This window comes from Bison bison, unplaced genomic scaffold (genome assembly GCF_000754665.1).
Source record: "Bison bison bison isolate TAMUID 2011002044 unplaced genomic scaffold, Bison_UMD1.0 scf7180017864242, whole genome shotgun sequence".
Taxonomy (NCBI): Eukaryota; Metazoa; Chordata; class Mammalia; order Artiodactyla; family Bovidae; genus Bison; species Bison bison.
The window spans coordinates 2,541,716-2,548,022 of record NW_011494814.1 but is presented as its reverse complement, the minus strand read 5'-3'; positions in this window follow the sequence as shown (position 1 = coordinate 2,548,022).

The following is a 6,307-nucleotide window of genomic DNA, read 5'->3' as shown; positions in this document are numbered from 1 at the left end:
TGTATACACTTGGCGTGCTCTTGCTGAAAGCCCCCACGCTGCACGTCAAAGCTGCGGCCCAACCTGTCCTGGCCCGGCCTCCCGCCCGCCTCTGCGACCCGGCCTCCGGCGAGAGCTTCCCCTCCTCGCTGGTCACCCCTCCTCGCGCACGGAAGTGCGTCGCGGGAAGAAAAGCGCCACCCTTCGGTCCTGGGAGGCAAACTGCCCGGCAGTTCAGAAAGAAAACCTTTAACCACAACCCTGGGAGGTGAATATTGTCGAGTATCCTCTCCACTGTACAGACGAGAGAGCTGAGGTTCCAAAAGGTTTGAATTCAGGCCCGGTGGCGTTCCCAGGAAGCAGCAGTACCGTGTGTTCGACTTTTTCCTATGGGTTGTGATCTTAAGTATGTCCGTAGTTATTCCCTTCGAACGTTTTATTTCACACGCGTTGAAAACAAAATATGCCTGCTTATGAGAAGCGCTTGGAGACATCTGAGACGTAATTAGTTGGAAATGTGATATAGCTTTTTTTTTTTAATCAAGAAATGAATCCCTTGGTTTGTGAGATAAGTAAACCCATGACCTTACACCCACTGTATTTAAAAAACAAAAACGCGTGTTAGTATTTGAGGCGTGTTCCTTTCTGCTGCATATCTTGGAAGAACTAGTATTTTTTAAATTACGCATTTGCACGTCGAATATCTATAAATACATGTCCCACTATAGCAGGTAAAGTTCCTAGGTCTCCTGCTCATAGGTCAAATTAAGAGATAAGAGTTGAGGATTCCACTATCTTGTCCCAACTACAGCACATAAGAATAATTATTTGAGAGCTATGAGTGTGACTTGGAGCTGCCAGGAAAGTCTTCAAGGAGGAAGTGGCATTTATTTTGGACCTTGAAGAAATGGGTATAATGTGAACACTGCAAGGGAGGAGGAAGAATAAAGCAAAGCCTGATCAGTTCTGAAACAGGAAAGAGGACCTGTGCCTCAAGCAAAAGCCAGCGTTAAGCAATGATGGAGAAAATAGGAGCTAAAGTCAGCAGGGACTTAAATGTGTGCGATACAGAATTTATGCTGAGGTAAAGTAGCAAGCTCTGGACTAGAACATTGACTAGAAAAGTTCTAATGCTATGCTAAGTCACTTCAGTCGTGTCCGACTCTGTGCGACCCCATAGACGGCAGCCCAACAGGCTTCCCTGTCCCTGGGATTCTCCAGGGAAGAACACTGGAGGGGGTTGCCATTTCCTTCTCCAATGCTTGAAAGTGAAAAGTGAAAGTGAAGTCGCTCAGTCGTGTCCGACTCTTAGCGACCCCATGGATTGCAGACTACCAGGCTCCTCCATCCATGGGATTTTCCAGGCAAGAGTACTGGAGTGGGGTGGCACTGCCTTCTCCGAGAAAAGTTCTAAAGAGTCTTACAAAGATGTATAGGGCAAGAGTGACCAGAATAGCTAATAGGAACTACCTAGAAAAGGAGATTAACTGGGAGATTGGAAAAATCCTCCAGCAGTGGAGAGAGAAAGGGCCTAGTTTTTGGCAATAGGAAGACAGTTCCTATGGAGAAGAAATAAATCTTAAAAATCTTTTATACTTGCAAGTGTTTTATAAATGCCCCTATACATGCACAGCTGTCAAAAGTACTCCACAACCTAGTACATTTCTGACAATGAATCTATGTCAATAAACCATTATTACTCAAATTCCTTAGTTTACATTAGAGTTCACTTTTAGTGTTATATATATTCTGTGGGTTTAGACAAACATATCTTGACATATCCACCATTATAATATCATAGAGAATATTTCACTGCCCTAAAAATCACCTGTGCTCTACCTGTTCATCCCACTCTCGCCTAGCCCCTAACAACCACTAATCTTTTCACTGAGTCTGTTGTTTTACCTTATTCAGAATGTTGCATAGTTGAAATCATATATAGCTCTTTCATACTGGTTTCTTTCATTGAATAATGTGGATGTAAGGTTCTCTTCATGGCTTAATAACTCATTTTTTTGTTTGCTTCTTTTTAGGGCCAAATAATATTCTGCTGTCGAGAAGTACCAGAGTTTATCCATCCACCTACTGAAGAACATTTTGAATGTTTCCAAGTTTTGGCAATAAAAGTACTGCTTTTGAAAGACCCAGGTGTAAGTTTTTACATGGACATAAGTGTTCAACTCATTTGGATAAATACTAAGGACCACAGTTTCTGGATTGTATGGTAAGAATGTTTTTTTTTCTTCCATTTTTATTGAGATATAATTAACACACTGCACTGTGTAATCTTAAGGAACACAACATAATTAATTGACTTACATATGTCATGAAATGATTATCCATCATCTCATATAGATATATTACAGATTAAAAAATACTTTTTCCTTGTGATGAGAAAGAACTCTTAGGACTTAGTCTGTTCAGATCAGATCAGATCAGTCGCTCAGTCATGTCCGACTCTTTGCGACCCCATGAATCGCAGCACGCCAGGCCTCCCTGTCCATCACCAACTCCCGGAGTTCACTCAAACTCACATCCATCAAGTCAGTGATGCCATCCAGCCATCTCATCCTCTGTCGTCCCCTTCTCCTACTGCTCCCAATCCCTCCCAGCATCAGAGTCTTTACCAATGAGTCAACTCTTCCCATGAGGTGGCCAAAGTACTGGAGTTTCAGCTTTAGCATCATTCCTTCCAAAGAAATCCCAGGGCTGATCTCCTTCAGAATGGACTGGTTGGATCTCCTTGCAGTCCAAGGGACTCTCAAGAGTCTTCTCCAACACCACAGTTTTCAAAAGCATCAATTCTTCGGCGCTCAGCCTTCTTCACAGCCCAACTCTCACATCCATACATGACCACAGGAAAAACCATAGCCTTGACTAGACGAACCTTTGTTGGCAAAGTAATGTCTCTGCTTTTCAATATGCTATCTAGGTTGGTCATAACTTTCCTTCCAAGGAGTAAGCGTCTTTTAATTTCATGGCTGCAGTCGCCATCCGCAGTGATTTTGGAGCCCAGAAAAATAAAGTCTGACACTGTTTCCACTGTTTCCCCATCTATTTCCCATGAAGTGGTGGGACCGGATGCCATGATCTTCATTTTCTGAATGTTGAGCTTTAAGCCAACTTTTTCACTCTCCACTTTCACTTTCATCAAGAGGCTTTTGAGTTCCTCTTCACTTTCTGCCATAAGGGTGGTGTCATCTGCATATCTGAGGTTATTGAGATTTCTCCCGGCAATCTTGATTCCAGCTTGTGTTTCTTTCAGTCCAGCATTTCTCATGATGTACTCTGCATAGAAGTTAAATAAGCAGGGTGACAATATACTGCCTTGATGAACTCCTTTTCCTATTTGGAACCAGTCTGTTGTTCCATGTCCAGTTCTAACTGTTGCTTCCTGACCTGTATACAGATTTCTCAAGAGGCAGGTCAGGTGGTCTGGTATTCCCATCTCTTTCAGAATTTCCCACAGTTTCTTGTGATCCACACAGTCAAAGGCTTTGGCACAGTCAGTAAAGCAGAAATAGATGCTTTTCTGGAACTCTCTTGCTTTTTCCCTGATCTGTTAGCAACTTCATTTTTAATATTCAGCATTGTTAATTATCATTATTATGTTATAAATTACATTCCTGGTACGTATTTTTCCTTATAACTAGAAATTTCTACCTTTTGACTACGTTCATCTGATTCTTTCTCCCTCCCGCAAGAATATGTTTACTTTTGTAAGAAACTGCTCAACTGTCTTCCAAAGTAGCTGTACCATTTACTTTTTTTTCTTTTTTTGACACTGCCACGCATCTTGTGGGCTCTTAGTTCCCTGACCAAGGATCAAGAGCACCGAGTCCTAACCACTGGACCGCCAAGGAATTTCCCCATTTTGCATTTCCATACGCAGTAAAAGTTGCTGTTGTTCCGCAGTCCCTTCAGCATTTGTTGTTGTCAGTGTTTTGGATTTTGCCCACCATCCTAACAGATGTATAATGGAATATTATTTTATTTTTCAATTCTCTACTGACGTGATACGGAACATATATTTTTCGTATACTTATGAAAGTATATACTTTTCTTTTAATCTTTTCATATACTTATTTGCCAGCTGTATATCTTCTTCAGTGAGGTGTCTGTTTGGATCCGTTGCCCATATTTTAAGCTGATTGTTCATCTTATTGTTGAATTTTAAGTGTTCTTTGTATATTTCGATAATAGTATTTATCAGATGTGTCTTTATGAATGTTTTCTTTACCTGGGGACCTTGTAAAATGTCAGATGCTCAGGCCATTTCTCAGGCCAGTTCAGTCAGTGTCTCTGAGCATGGAATCTGGACATCAGTATTTTTTGAAGTGATTCAGATGTATAGCCAAGGCTCAAGGCTGAGAACCACTGGCCTAAGTCAATACAACAACAATAATATTTAAATATAATTAGTATAATACTTATTATTGTTGCAGCTAGATTTTTATTAGGTACTTATCATGTCCTAACAACCTTCTAAATGTATTACAAATATTAATTCACTGTGGACATCAGCTACTTTGACTTGCTGTGTGTGTTGCCTTGGCCTCTCTGACCTTTGTTTTCCTAATGTATGAGATTAAGATGATAATAGAAACTAACCCCACATAGAATAATTATATTAAATAAGATAAGGCATATAAATGCCTGCTGCTGCTGCTAAGTCGCTTCAGTCGTGTCCGACTCTGTGCGACCCCATAGACGGCAGCCCACCAGGCTCCCCCATCCCTGGGATTCTCCAGGCAAGAACACTGGAGTGGTTGCCATTTCCTTCTCCAATGCATGAAAGTGAAAAGTGAAAGTGAAGTCGCTCAGTCATGTCCGACTCTTGTCGACCCCATGGACTGCAGCTTACCTGGCCCCTCCATCCATGGGATTTTTCCAGGCAAGAGTACTGGAGTGGGGTGCCATTGCCTTCTCCGTATAAATGCCTACCACGTATTAAATAAACGCTCAAAAGTGCCTGCTATTAATAATGTTACATGATTGGTTCAGCTCTCTGCTGTGGCATCCTAGGTCTGCTCCTTCTTCCATAGGACACGTCACCAAACAAAGACAACAGTCATGATCCCCATACCCTCCCTTCTCCCGGCAAAATAAGTCTAGTTTCTGCAATGGCGTTACCCTCCTTGGTCATGTTCTAATGTCTCCTGACATACTTTAATTAAGAACTCCTAAGCCTGAAACTGTGCTTTAAAGGTGGTCAGACCTGGACAGAGGAATGCCGTCTTCCATTGCATTGGGTTCAGAGAGTGACACTCACATCACACTATTGGCTCATACAGAGTTTGCTGAACTAAAGTCCTTACTGCTTGCTCCCTGAACTGCCAAGCCAACTTTCCTTCAGTCTTTTAATTTAGCAGTTGATATTTTTGTCCTTAATGTTTAGACTTACTAAATTTCGTCTTGTTGGTTCTGTGTCAATGTTGCATCCTATGGCAATCTCTTTGAATCCTGACTGGGTGGTGAAAGGTATCAGCCGTCCCCTCAGATTCTTTGTTAGTAGTCAATTAGATAAAGGTGTTGGACAGAATATGGCCAAAACAAAGGCTCTGATGAATGACAAACCTTTTACCAAGCAGTTATTTATCCATTAAATAACATTCTTGTGGTGTAGTTGTTCAGGTAACAGCTTTACCTAACAGTATTTATAACCTGACCCGCTTACTTCCTCCTTGATGATAGGAATTTTAATGTTCTTTTGTTTAAAAAGTCACAGTGCTAAGAAAATGAAAACCAAAATTGAGTCTTATAATACATAATGAACATATTTATATCCAAAATTTTGGAGGAAATATTGTCAGTTGCCTTCTTGAAACTCACTTATTTCAACTGTGGCATTCCAGTAACATTTGGGGAAGTTGGGTAACTCCATATATGTAGGAACCCTCTTTTTTGTGTCTGTTTAAAGTTATTTCAAAATTGAAAGTTAAAAGAATAAGATAGTAAGTTTAGCTTGAGATGACCAATTCTTAGTAATGCTGTCTTCTAGAAATCATTCTTCTATTCTAAAGGTTTCAAAAATTCTAGAATTTTGACAGTTTTTTACAAATTCACTGTATCCATCATACGTCCCTTGGTAGTATAGACAAAAAACAAACAATAGTTGTAAAAGTTGTGTTTTATGTTCCTAGTAGGTGTTCTTGCTCCAAGGCTAAAAAAAAAAAAAAAAAAGCTGTTAACTCTTCTTTAGCCTACTCATGTGCATAAGTACTTTATCACTTAAAAGTAGGATCTGATTTAGTTCATAGGAAAAAATTAGTTCATAGAAAACTTTCAAGAACCTAAGTTATGTAAATAATTCTATTTTATTACATAT